Raw genomic sequence first — 14,887 nt, forward strand, 5'->3', positions numbered from 1 at the left:
TTTCTTTCTCCTACCTCTTGTCTTCTCTATATAGCTCTGTGAATCTCTCTGAGTGTTCCTGGCTGTGAAGAATTGTTTTACCAATAACCTAGGGGTTTTATCTTCTATGGTCTATGGATGGAGAAGTCTTGAGGCTACTGTAAGAGAATGACTGAAACCCACAGGCAGGAGCCTTGACTCCAAAACTTTAGAATATCCGAGAACACCTGACCCCAGGGAACATTAATAGACAAGATCTCACCCAAGAGTCTCCACACCTACACTGAAAATAAGCTCCACCCAAGAGCCAAAAAGATCCAATGCAAGACACGCCATGCTGATTAACTAGAGATTATTTATTTAACAGAAACACAACTGTGACCATTAAAAGACTGGCTGCCCAAAGCCATGCCAAACACACAGACACCCCAAAACACACTAATGGACATTTTATTGTACTCCAGAGAGAAGAGATCCAGCTCCACCCATCAGAACACAGACACAAGCTCCCCCAACCAGGAAACCTTGACAAGTCATTAGTCCAACCCCACCCACAGGGAGCAGACTCCACAATTAAGAGGAATCCCAAAATTTCAGCCTGCAGAAAGGGCGCCCCAAACACAGCAATATAAACAAAATGAAAAGGCAGAGAAATATTCAGATGGTGGAGGAATATGATAAAGGCCCACCAAACCAAACCAAAGAGGAGCAGATAAGGAGTCTACTAAAAAAGAATTCAGAATAATGATAGTAAAGATGATCCAAAATTTTGAAAATAAAATGGAATTACAGATAAATAGACTAGAGACACAGATTGAGAAGATGCAAGAAATGTTTAACAAGGACCTATAAGAAATAAAAAAGAATCAATCGATAATGAAAAATGCAATAACTGAGATCAGAAGCACTCTGTAGGGGACCAACAGTAGAATAACTGAGGCAGAAGAGAGGATAAGTGAAGTGGAAGACAGAATGTTGGAAATAAATGAAGCAGAGAGGAAAAAAGAATTAAAAGAAATAAGGACAACTTCATAGACCTCTGGAACAATGTTAAATGCCCCAACATTAGAATCATAGGTGTCTCAGAAGAAGAAGACAAAAATAAAGGGCATGAAAAAATACTTGAGGAGATAATAAGGGGAGGGAAATAGACACCCAAGTCCAAAAAACCCAGAGAGTCCAAAACAGGATACACCCAAGGCAAACAACCCCAAAACACATATTAATCAAACTAACAAAGATCAAACACAAAGAGCAAATAGGCAGCAAGGGAGTGGCAACAAATAACACACAAGTGGATCCCCATAAGGATAACAGCTGATCTTTCTATAGAAACTCTTCAGGCCAGAAGGGAATGGCAGGGTGTACTTAAAGTGATAAAAAAATAGAAACCCACAATCAAGATTACTCTACCCAGCAAGGATCTCATTCAGATATGAAGGAGAAATCAAAAGCTTTGCAGACAATCCAAAGCTGAGAGAATTCAGCACCACCAAACCAGATCTTCAACAAATGCTTAAGGATTTTCTCTAGACAGGAAACACAGAAGAGGTTTATAAAGACGAACCCAAAACAACAAAGTAAATGGTAACAGGATCATATTTATCAATAATCACCTTAAGTGCAAATGTGTTAAATGCTCCAACCAAAAGACAAAGACTGGCCTAATGGATACAAAAACAGGACCTCTATATATGCTGTCTACCAGAGACCCACCTCAAACCCAAGAACACATACAGACCGAAAGTGAAGGGCTGGAAGAACATATTTCATGCAAATGGGGAGCAAAATAAAGCAGGGAGAGCAGTACTCATATCAGATAAAATAGACTGAAATAAAAGCCATGAAAAGAGACATAGAAGGACACTAAATAATGATCAAAGGATCAATCCAAGAAGAAGACATAACAATTATAAATATATATGCACCCAACATAGGAGCACCTCAATATGTAAGGCAAATGCTAACAAATATGAAAGGGGAAACTAACAGTTACACAATAATAGTGGGGAATTTTAATATCCCACTCACACCTATGGATAGATCAACCAAACAGATAATTAGCAAGGAAACACAAGCTATAAATAATACAATGGACCAGTGAGACCTGATTAATATCTATAGGGCATTTCACCCAAAAACAATGGAATTCACCTTTTTCTCAAGTGTACATCAACATTCTCCTGGATTGATCACATCTTGGGCCATAAGTCTAACCCTGGTAAACTTAAAAAATGTGAAATCATTTCAAGGATCTTTTCAGATTACAATGCGGTAAGCTTAGATGTCAACTACGGGCAAAAAATCTATTAAAAATATGAACATATGGAGGCTAAACAACACGCTTCTGAATAACCAACAGATCACAGAAGAAATCAAAAGGGACATTAAAATATGCATAGAAACAAATGAAAATGAAAACACAAGAACCCCAAAACTATGGGATTCAGTAAAAAGCAGTGCTTTGAGGAAAGTTCATAACAATACAAGCCTACTTCAAGAAGCAAGAGAAACATAAAGTAAACAACCTAACTTTACACCTAAATTAACTAGAAAAAGAAGAAAAGAAGAACACCAAAGTTAGGTACAAGGAAAGAAATTTAAAAAATCAGACCAGAAATAAGAAAAACAAAATGAAGGAGACTATAGCAAAAATCAACAAAACTAAAAGGTAGTTCTTTGAGAAGATAAAAAAAAAAGACAAACCATTAGCCAGACTAATCAAGAAAAAAAGGGAGAAGAATGAAATCTATAAAATTAGAAATGAAATTAGAGAAATCACAACTGACAACATACAAATACAAAAGATAAGAGACAACTCTGAGAAATTATATGCCAGTAAAATGGACAACTCAGAAGAAATGGACAAATTCTTAGAAAATTATAACCTTCCAAAACTGAACCAGGAAGAAATAGAAAATCTTAACAGACCCACCACAAGCACGGAAATCAAAGGTTTAATAAAAAAAATCTTCCAACAAACACAAGCTCAGGACCAGAGGTTTTCAAAGTTGATTTCTACCAAAAATTTAGAGAAGAGCTAACATGCATCCTACTGACTCTTCCAGAAAATTGCAGAGGAAGGTAAACTTCCAAATGCATTCTATGAAGCCACTATCACCGTAATACAAAGATGCCAAACAAAAAAAGAAAACTACAGGCCAATATCACTGATGAACATAGATGAAAAAATCAACAACAAAATTCTAGCAAACAGAATCCAACAACATATCAAAAGGACCAAACATTATGATCAAGTGGGCTTTATCCCAGGGATGCAAGGATTCTTTAATATTCACAAATCAATCAATGTGATACACCCCATTAACCAACTGAAAGACAAAAACCATATGCTTATCTCAATAGATGCAGAAAAAGCCTTTGACAAAATTCAACACCCATTTATGATAAGAACTCTCCAGAAAGCAGGCATAGAAGGAACATACCTCAACATAATAAAAACCATATATGAGAAACCCACAGCAAACATTATCCTCAATGGAAAAATTGAAAGCATTTTCCTCTAAAATCAGGAACAAGTCAAGGGTACCCACTCTCACACTATTATTCAACATTGTTTAGGAAGTCCTGGCCATAGCAATCAGAGAAGAAAAAGAAATCAAAGGAACCCAGATTGGAAAAGAAGTAAAAACTCTCCCTGTTTCCAGATGATATCTACCTCTTCATAAAAATCTCTAAAGACACCACCAGAAAGTTACTAGAGCTAATCAATGAAAATAGTAAAGTTGCTGGATATAAAATTAATGCAAAGATATCCCTTGCATTCCTACATACTAACAATGAGAATAAGGAAACAATTCTATTCATCATTGCAATGAAAAGAATAAAATATTGAGGAATAAATTTACCTAAGGAAACAAAAGATCTATAAATAGAAAACTATAAAACATTGATTTAAAAAATCAAAGAGATCCTCTATGATCCACCTCCCAGAATTCTGGAAATAAAACCAAAAATAAACAAATGGGATCTAATTAAAATTAAAAGCTTCTGCACAACAAAGGAAAATATAAGCCAGGTGAAAAGACAGCCTTCTGAATGAGAGAAAATAATAGCAAATGAAGCAACTGACAAACAACTAAACTCAAAAATATACAAGCAACTTATGCAGCTCAATTCCAGAAAAGTAAACGACCCAATCAAAAAATGGGCCAAAGAACTAAATAGACATTTCTCCAAAGAAGACATACGGATGGCTAACAAACACATGAAAAGATGCTCAACATCACTCATTATTAGAGAAATGCAAATCAAAACCACACTGAGGTACCACTTCACACCAGTCAGAATGTCTGCGATCCAAAAATCTGCAAGCAATAAATGCTGGAGAGGGTGTGGAGAAAAGGGAACCCTCCTACACTGTTGGTGGGAATGCAAACTAGTACAGCCACTTTGGAGAACAGTGTGGAGATTCCTTAAAAAATTGCAAATAGAACTACCTTATGACCCAGCAATCCCACTGCTGGGCATACACACCAAGGAAACCAGAATTGAAAGAGACACGTGTACCCCATTGTTCATCGCAGCACTGTTTATAATAGCCAGGACATGGAAACAACCTAGATGTCCATCAGCAGATGAATGGATAAGAAAGCTGTGGTACATATACACAATGGAGTATTACTCAGCTGTTAAGAAGAATACATTTGAATCAGTTCTGGTGAGATGGATGAAACTGGAGCCGATTATACAGAGTGAAGTGAGCCAGAAAGAAAAACACCAATACAGTATACTAACACATATATATGGAATTTAGAAAGTTGGCAATGACGACCCTGTATGCAAGACAGCAAAAAAGACACAGATGTGTATAATGGACTTTTGGACTCAGAGGGAGAGGGAGAGGGTGGGATGATTTGGGAGAATGGCATTGAAACATGTATACTATCATGTAAGAATCGAATCACCAGTCTATGTCTGATACAGGATACAGCATGCTTGGGGCTGGTGCACGGTGATGACCCAGAGAGATGTTATGGGGAGGGAGGTGGGAGGGGGGGTTCATGTTTGGGAACCCATGTACACCCATGGGGATTCATGTCAATGTACGGCAAAACCATACAGTATTGTAAAGTAAAATAAAGTAAAAATAAAAGACAAAAAAAAATTAAAAAATAAAAAAAATCAAAGAGGATTCAAATAGATGGAGAAATATACAATACACATGGATTGCAAGAATCAATATAGTGAAAACGAATATACTACTCAAAGCAATCTGTAGATTCAGTGCAATCTCTATCAGGCTACCAATGGTATTTTTCACAGAACTAGAACAAATAATTTGACAATTTGTATAAAAATGCAAAAAACCTCAAATAGCCAAAGCAATCTTGAGAAAGAACGGGACTGGAGGAATTAACATTCTTGACATCAGACTATACCACAAAGCTAGTTATCAAGAGAGTAAGTACTGGCATAAAGATAGACATATAGATCAGTGAACAAAATAGCTCAGAGATAAGTCTATGCACCTATGGACACCTTATCTTTGACAAAGGAGAAAAAATATACAGTGGAGAAAGACAGACTCTTTAACAAGTAGTGCTGGGAAAACTGGTCAATCACCTGTAAAAGAATGAAACCAGAACACTTTCTAACACCACACACAAAAATAAACTTAAAATGGATTAAAGATCTAAATGTAAGACCAGAAACTATGTAACTCTTAGAGGAAAACATAGGCAGAACTCTCACTGATATAAATCACCACAAGATCCTCTATGATCTACATCCCAGAATAATGGAAATAAAATAAAAAATAAACAAATAGAACTAGTTAAACTTAAAAGATTTTGCCCAACAAAGGAAACTATAAGCAAGGTGAAAAGGCAGCCTTCAGAATGGGATAAAATAATAACACATGAAACAACTGACAAAGAATTAATCTCTAAAATATACAAGCAGGTCATTCAGCTGAATACCAGAAAAATAAACGACCCAATCAAAAAATGGGCCAAAGAACTAAAGAGACATTTCTCCAAAGAAGACACACAGATGACTAACAAACACATGAAAATATGCTCAACACCACCCATTATTAGAGAAATGTAAATCAAAACCACAATGAGGTATCATCTCATGCCAGTCAGAATGGCTGCCATCAAAAAGTCTACAAGCAATAAATGCTGGAGAGGGTGTAGATGAGAGGGAACCCTCTTATGCTGTTGATGGAAATGCAGACTAGTACAGCCACTATGGAGAACAGTGTGGAGATTCCTTAAAAAACTGGAAATAGAACTGCCATATGACCTAGCAATCCCACTGCTGGGCATACATGCCAAGGAAAACAGAATTGAAAAATACACATGTACCCCAATGTTCATTGCAGCACTGTCTACGATAGCTAGGACATGAAAGCAACCTAGATGTCCATTGGCAGATGAATGGATGTGGAAGTTGTGGCACATATCCACAATGGAATATTACTGAGCTATTAAAAGTAAGGCATTAGAGTCCGTTCTAATGAGGTGGACAAAACTGAAGCCTATTATGCAGAGTGAAATAAGTCAGAAAGAGAAACACCAATACTATATATTAATGAATATATATGGAATTTAGAAAGATGGTAATAACGACCCTATAGGCAAGACAGCTAAAGAGACACAGATATAAAGAGCAGACTTTTGGACTACGTGGGAGAAGGTGAGGGTGGGATGATATGAGAGAATAGCATTGAAACATGTCTATTACCATATGTAAAATAGATGACCAGTGCAAGTTCTATGCATGAAGCAGGGCACTCAAAGTTGGTGCTCTGGGACAACCCAGAGGGAAGGAGTGGGAATGGAGGTGGGAAGGGGGTTCAGGATGAGGGGACACCTGTACACCGTGGCGATTCATGTTGATGTATGGCAAAAAACCACCACAATATTGTAAAGTAATTAGCCTCCAATTAAAATAAATAAATTAATTTTTTTAACTTTTTGTTTTTACTTTATTTTACTTTATAATACTGTATTGGTTTTGCCATACATCAACATGAATCCACCATGGGTGTACGTGTGATCCCAAACATGAACCCCCCTCCCACCTCCCTCCCCACAACATCCCTCTGGGTCATTCCCTTGCACCAGCCCCAAGCATGCTGTATCCTGTATCAGACATAGACTGGTGATTCGATTCTTACATGATAGTATACATGTTTCAATGCCATTCTCCCAAATCATCCCACCCTCTCCCTCTCCCTCTGAGTCCAAAAGTCCGCTATACACATCTGTGTCTTTTTTGCTGTCTTGCATACAGGGTCATCATTGCCATCTTCCTAAATTCCATATATATGTGTTAGTATACTGTATTTATGTTTTTCTTTCTGGCTTACTTCACTCTGTATAATCGGCTCCAGTTTCATCCATCTCATCAGAACTGATTCAAATGTACTCTTTTTAATGGCTGAGTAATACTCCACTGTGTATATGTACCACAGCTTTCTTATCCATTCATCTGCTGATGGACATCTATGTTGTTTCCATGTCCTGGCTATATGCTGCTTACAAGAGACCCACCTCAAAACAAGGGGTGTTTAATTTTTAAAAAGAGTTATTTTGAGAAACTGCAGATATAGGAGAAGTTCTGAAAACAAAATTGGTACAATTTTATTAGGATAACTTACATTAGAAAGAAGGGCTCAACTAGGAGGAAAACTATTATCAGTGATAACTTTTTCATCTGAAAAACTTACATGGCATGGCAACATTTTTTTTAAGGGTATATGTAGTCTTCTCACCTTCCTGTGAATTGTCTTCCTCCCTTTTGAAGCCTCAGACCCTATCCTTTTCCTTAGCTCAGTATAGTATAAAATCCTCAGTTGCCTGGCTGCGTTTTGGGTCTTGTATTTTTGTGGGACCCTGTATGTATATAATTTTTTTCCCTGTAACTCTGTCTTATGGAAATTTATTAGATCAGCCACAGAACCTTAAAGGGGGAAAAAGGGGGAGGGGAGAAAAAAAAGTCTCCTTTATATCATCAGTCTGTGCTTTCAGTTGGTTTGAGTTAGTTAATTGGTCAGTTCCTATTGAGGACTGAGCAGTTCAAATTAGTCCAAGCCAGACAATTGGAATGGTCAGTTTTGTTAGAGTTAGTTACTCAAGTCTTCAAGATGAGAGGTTAGTTAGAGGGTCAATACAAAGAGTTCTTCAAGTCAATAAGATGAGTTGTAAGTCAATGAGATTGTGAGTCATTTATTCAGTTAGTCAGCTCAGCTGGGAATTTCTCACCTGTGTATTGGGTAGTGTGATATTTTGTCTTCCTCTCCATTTCTAGCACAGAGCTCCTAAAAGTCTTGGGATTTCCTAAGCAAAAAGTGATAAAGGTGTCCTGATATTCATAACAAGTCCCTTTCAAATATACTTGAGTTTATTCTAATGAGGTGACTTCTGGAAAGTTCCTAAGGATGGAGCTGGTTGCCAGAGGAACCAACTCTGTAGTTAGAGGGTTGGAACTTTCAGTTCGACCCCCTTGGCCTTCAGGATGGAGATGGACTCAATTGGCGAACAATCGATGGTTTAATCAGTCATGCCTATGTATTGAAACTTCCATGAAACCCCAAAAGGATGCAGTTTGAAGAGTTTCCAGGTACTTGAACATATGGAGATTATTTCAGGATAGTGATGCACTCTGAGAGCATCACACTTATTCCCACAAATCTTGCCCTATGCATCTCTTCCACTTGGCTCTTCCTGAATTACTTTCTTTTACAATAAACCAGCAATATAGTAAAATGTTTCTCTGTATTCAGTGATCCACTTTAACAAATTTATTGAGCCTGAGGAGTGAGTCATGGGAACCTCTGATCTATAGCTAATGGGTCAGAAGCACAGACGATAACCTGGATTTGCAATTGGCATCTGAAGTGGGGAGCAGTGGCAGTCTTGTAGGACTGAACGCTTAGCCTGTGGGATCTGGTGCTATCTGTAGGTAGATAGTGTCATAATTGAGTTGAATTTTAAAACATCCAGCTGGGGTTGAAGAATTGCTTGATGATATGGGAAAAAAAATCACACATCATAGGTGGGTTTACTCCTAAAACAATCTTGTTGCTCCAGGATCCACGATGGTGTCAGTGCAAGAAACCTCTGGAAATAGGAGGCCAGAAGACCTTGGTTTCAAGTCCCTGTTTTGCCACTTACTAGTTAGACAGTCTTGGACAAGTCACTTTATTTCTCTGAGCTGTTACTGAACTCAGGTTCAGCTGGTCATAGCTCAAAAACCAATAATCGAGAGGCAAGTGTCAGTAGAAAGTAAAGATGCTTTAGTTATAAAAGCTGGCAATCTGAGGAGAAGGTGAACTCATGCCCCATGAGCAACTCCAAAGTTTCTGCTCAGCTGTGACAGGTTTTAGAAGAAAAAGAGGAAAGAATTATCAAGGCAGGTGTTTGGATTCTGCATCATTCTCCATTGAATGTTGACAGGTTGGCTCTTTCTTTCAGATGCTATCTTGCACATGTGATCTGCCTGCAGGATTGCTAAAAGGACAATTGAGGGTAGAGAGCTAGTCATTGGAGAAGGCAATGGCACCCCACTCCAGTACTCTTGCCTGGAAAATCCCATGGATGGAGGAGCCTGGTAGGCTGTAGTCCATGGGGTTGCTAAGAGTTGGACACGACTGAGTGACTTCCCTTTCACTTTTCACTTTCATGCATTGGAGAAGAAAATGGCAACCCACTCCAGTGTTCTCGCCTGGAGAATTCCAGGGACGAGGGAACCTGGTGGGCTTCCGTCTATGGGGTCGCACAGAGTCGGACACGACTGAAGCAACTTAGCAGCAGCAGCAGCAGCAGCAGCTAGTCATTACTTGATTATTTAATTCTTCATTCTTCTTTCTTTTAATCTAGGGAAAGATTTAACAGGCTAGGCAAGGCATGGTGTGCATTCAGAAGAGGTTAAATTACCTAGTGATCTCATTCCTATAATTAGGTTCTTTTAAGGTTGGTAGCTCAGACAGTAAAGTCTGCAATGTGGAAGACCCGGATTCTATCCCTGGGTTGGGAAGATCCCCTGGAGAAGGAAATGGCAACCCACCCCAGTACTCTTGCATGGAAAATCCCATGGATCGAGGAGCCTAGTAGGCTATAGTCCATGGGGTTGCAAAGAGTTGGACACGACTGAGCAACTTCAGGTCTTCAGGTCAAGGTTGGAGAGGAACATAAATGGGCAAACAGGAAAGGAGCAAAAGAGCTGCTTTCAATTTCCTACTGTCAAACATCATTCCATTTCTATGGAATTAAGAGTAAAAGTCCATCTCCTGTAACTGCTTCATACTGAGATAGGGTGTTGAAGTCTTGGAGTGGAAGATGACATGGGTTTGAGGTGTTTATTCACTGATACTTTTAGTTGCCTGGTTACCTAGGGCAAAGCAAGCTACAGTTATTTTTGATGCTCATAAATATATAGTTTATTATGATCAGTAATATTAATCCCATTCTCTGGAGGACAGCTCTTGAAATTGTGCTAGGCACAGACTCAGTACTGCTCAAGATGAAGCAGTTTATGTCATGACTGCATGTCATAACTGCATCATGAAGTTAGCTTTTTCCCTCTGGTGGCAGTTTAGTATCTGTAAAACAATTCAGGAATGTGCATCAGACACTGAGTCTATGACTCTATTGCTTTAATCATTAACTGCTCCAGCCTGCTCTTTTATGACTCAGGAAGGCCAAAGAGACTTCAGCTTTTCTACAAACAAGAGGCAAGGTACATAGAGGGACTTTTGTACATAGAGGGGCTTTTGGGCAAAAGAGTTCTACTTGATTCCAGAGCCTCTGTCCGTCCTTGTAAATTGGGTAGAATAACATCTTTATCCATTACTTCAAAATGTCATTGTGAAGGACAAATAACATGATGGATTGGAGCATGATTTGTCCATGGCCATTTGCTATAAGCCAGTAAGAGTAATCAGTATTATCACTGAAAAAATCTTGACCAGTTAAAAGAACAGGCCATAAATTCGTCCCTACTCCATAACTGCAGCAAAATGCTTAATGGTTCCATGCTCCTTCAGAACTCCCCTCTTTTTTCCAACCATTCAGTGATACTCCAGTTCTGACCATGAATGTCTAACCAAAATCATTCTTTACTTATCCACAAAAATTTCCCTATCTTCCTCGCATCCCTATTTTGGTGAATGCCATCATCAGCCACTAAATTAGTCAAAGGAGACATTGCAAAATCACCTTCAGAATTAGATAATATTACGGAATTATTGTTAAGTTTATTAAATGTAATTAAATGAATGTTATGGAAATATTCATATTAGAAACACAATGATATACTTATTGGTGAAATGACAAGATACTTGGGATTTTCTTTAAAATGTTCCTGCCCCCAAAAGAGAGAAGAAATAATGTAAACAAGACTGTCAAAATGTTGATAATTGTTAAAGCTGGGTGATGGGAACATGGGATTCATTATACTGTAGTTTTTAATTTGCTTATGTGTGTGAACTTATCAATAATAGAAAGTAAAAAAAAAAAATTCACTCTCACCATCTTCCTTCCCTTCATTCCCACATCTAATTGGTTGTGGTAGGCTGAATATTTCCCCCTTCCCACAAAGATGTCCACATCCCAATCCTTGGAAACTGTGTTGCAAAAGGAATTTTAGGGGGGAGATTATTATTATCTGGGTGGCCTTAATGTAATCATAAGAGTTCTTATGAGAAGGGTGCAGGAGGATAGAGTGAAGGAAAGATTGGAAGATTCTGCATGCTGGCTTTGAACACGGAGGAAGGAGCCAGAAGACAGGGAATCCAGGCAGCCTCTAGAAGCTGAAAAAGATAAGGAAATGAATTCTTCCCTGAATCCTACCGAAGGAATGAAGTCATGGCAATGTCTTGATTTTAGAATTTTGTTCTCCAGAATAGTAAAGGAGTAAATTTGTGTTGTTTTGAACTGAAGGAGAGTGGAATAGGCCACCCCAAAATTTGCCACTTTGACAGGTGGGTTATTTTGAGCCAAAATCAAGGCTCTGCAGATTCAGGAAAAACTTTTTACATCCCCCTTAACTTTCTAAAATAACTTAGATAGGGGGGACTGTATTAGGAAGTGAGCTATTATCAGAGATACCTTTTTGTATCTGACTTACATGAATGCAGGGGAAACATCTGATTATGTAATATCTACTCTTCTCATCCTCCTGTGAATTGCCTTCCTCCCCTTCGAAGCCCCAGGTTCCTATGTTCCTTACCTCAGGATAGGTGCCTTAGGTGCCTGACTGCCTTTGAAGCTCATATTTTTGTGGGGTTCCCATACATAAGTAGGAAATTAAATTTGCTTTTCTTTTGTAATCTTTTTATCATAGGGGGATTTTCAGCAAAGAACCTTGAAGGTTAGAAGGAAAATTATATTTCCTCCCATACAGAATCACTGTTTGTAGTAATTCAAACGGCAATAGGAAATTAATACATTGGTAGTTTTGTTTTTTGTTTTTGTTTTTGTTTTTGCTTTCTGAATACTTTTCTGATCTTTTCAACTTCTCCCCTCCTCTCTGTTCCTACTGACAATGCGCTGGGCCAGGCAGTTTTCACCTCCTGATCCATTTTTCTTCTTCCTCTCTTTCTAGTGCAGTTTCCTTTACTGCTATCAGACTTCCTTTTGGGAAACCTTTTATTTGATCATGTAACAACTTTTGCTTAAAAACTATCAATGACTCCTCACTAGGAGGATGTCAGATTCACACCAGCCTAGCCTAGAATTACCTGGCTAGTCTCATCTTCCACCACACTTGTCCTCTAGCTACCAGGCATGAGACTTCAGCCACAATCAGGCACTCCACATTCACCAGGTACACATGCCACTCAGGCCTCAGAACGTTGACACCAGCCTTCCCCTTAGACTTTTTCCCATCCTTACGCTTTCATCCACTGGGCCAACTTGTGCTCATCATTGTAGATCTGGTTCAAATATCATTTCTCCTGATAAACCATTGTAATCAGCCATTCTTCCACAACCATTGGAGTTTTTTATCCTTTCTACTGCTTCCACAGGCCACTATATTTCCCATGATCACTCCATTTAATCACATTGCAGTGAAGTTCCCTATTTGTCTACCTTACTATGACTGTGTGAACTCCCTGAAGTTAAGGATTGTGTGTGATTCATTCCTGGTCCCCAGGTTCTGACATAGCACTTAATGCTTTATAAGTCTCAATAAATGTTTGCTGAACAACCTTTAAATAAATAAATATTATTGCAGTTTCACAGTCCTGGTCTGGGATTATAAAACCTACTTAAGAGGTACAAGGTACCTCTTCTATGTAAACAATGCCAGTAGAGTTATAAAGCTTGCTGATTCGGAGTGAGTCTAGGCTTTGGTGAATGCACATTAGGCAGAAAATGGAGTCTTAGAGCAAGTAAACGTCTGCAATGTAGGAGACCTGAGTTCAGTTCCTTGGTCAGAAGATCCCCTGGAGAAGGGAATAGCAACACACTCTAGTATTCTTGTCTAGAGAATTCCAGGTCAAACCCCAGGATTTCTGGTTCTTTAATCTCCTTCAGGCTAGAGGAATGGGGAGAGATAGAGTAGAGAAGGGAAAGGGGAAAAGGAACAAGATACTCAGTGGCCATTGTGAAAGTAAAACACAATGCAGGAGATGAGGTAGCCAGCCAGTGCTGAGAGGACGTCCTGGCAGTATGAAGCCATGTGGCCATAGCAGAGGAGCAGGGTGCAGCCCTTCTGGGGCTCTGTGGGGACAGGCTCTAGTGAAGGGAACAATGCCCACTCAGGCTCATGGCCATAGCACTCGATATGCTGATGGCAAGAGAGCTGGTACTCCCTCTCTTACTGCCCCCCCCCGCAATTTTTCCCATAAATCTGTCCAGGGAGTGCTGTGGAACTCACACCAGAAGGAAAGTTGGGTCACAAGTAACAGTTAGCAAGTGAGAATTCAGTTTCTATGAGTGCTTAGAAAACTTAACTTCCTCACACATGAAGAAGGTCAAGGATCTCAGACCTACATGTCTGTCTCTAAGAGCAGGCAGTTCACAGACACACGGAAACTGTGCATTTCCTAAGTATGTCTCAGAACTCACTACCTGTGCAAGCATCTTTACCTTCTAAGTGAGAGCTATGGCTGCACACCAAACTCTCTTTCCCTCATGAGCAGCCAGGAGGCCATTGCAAAGACTCTATTAGGATAGAACTAGATGGTGGGTTGGGAGAACTCAAGCCTTCCCAAACCACAACTAACCTAATGGCATCCTCCTTTGTGAACAGCCCCAGGACAGGCCTGAGTGAAGATGGGAGGTGGGGACTTGAGGGAGGACAGGGTCTTGTCCCCAGAGGTCAGTCATCCACAAACACTCCTCTCCCTGGGAATAGTACACACTGTGGATCCACTTTGTTGTTCAGTCACTAAGTCATGTAACTCTATCACATGCACTGCAGCATCCAGGCTTCCCTGTCCTTCACTATCTCCTGGATTTTGCTCAAACTCATGTCCATTGAGTTTGTGATACTGTCCCACCATCTCATTCTCTGTCACTCCCTTCTCCTCAAGCACACAATTTTTCCCAGCATCAGAGTCTTTTTCAATGAATTGACTCTTCGCATCAGGTGGCCAAAGTATTAGAGCTTCAGCTTCAGTATCAGTCCTTCCAATGAATATTTAGGGTTGATTTCCTTTAGGATTGACTGATTTGATCTCCTTGCTGTCCAAGAAACTCTGAAGAGTCTTCTCCAACACAATTTGAAAGCACCAATTCTTTGGCGCTCAGCCTTCTTTATGGTCCAACTCTCACATCCAAACATGACTACTGGAAGAACCATAGCTTTGACTATTGACCTGCAAAGTGATGTCTCTGCTTTTTAATACACCCTCTAGGTTTTCATACCTTTTCTTCCAAGGAGCAAGTGTCTTTTAATTTCATGGCTGTCGTCACTGTCCACAGTGATT

This window comes from Budorcas taxicolor, chromosome X, assembly GCF_023091745.1.
Source record: "Budorcas taxicolor isolate Tak-1 chromosome X, Takin1.1, whole genome shotgun sequence".
Taxonomy (NCBI): Eukaryota; Metazoa; Chordata; class Mammalia; order Artiodactyla; family Bovidae; genus Budorcas; species Budorcas taxicolor.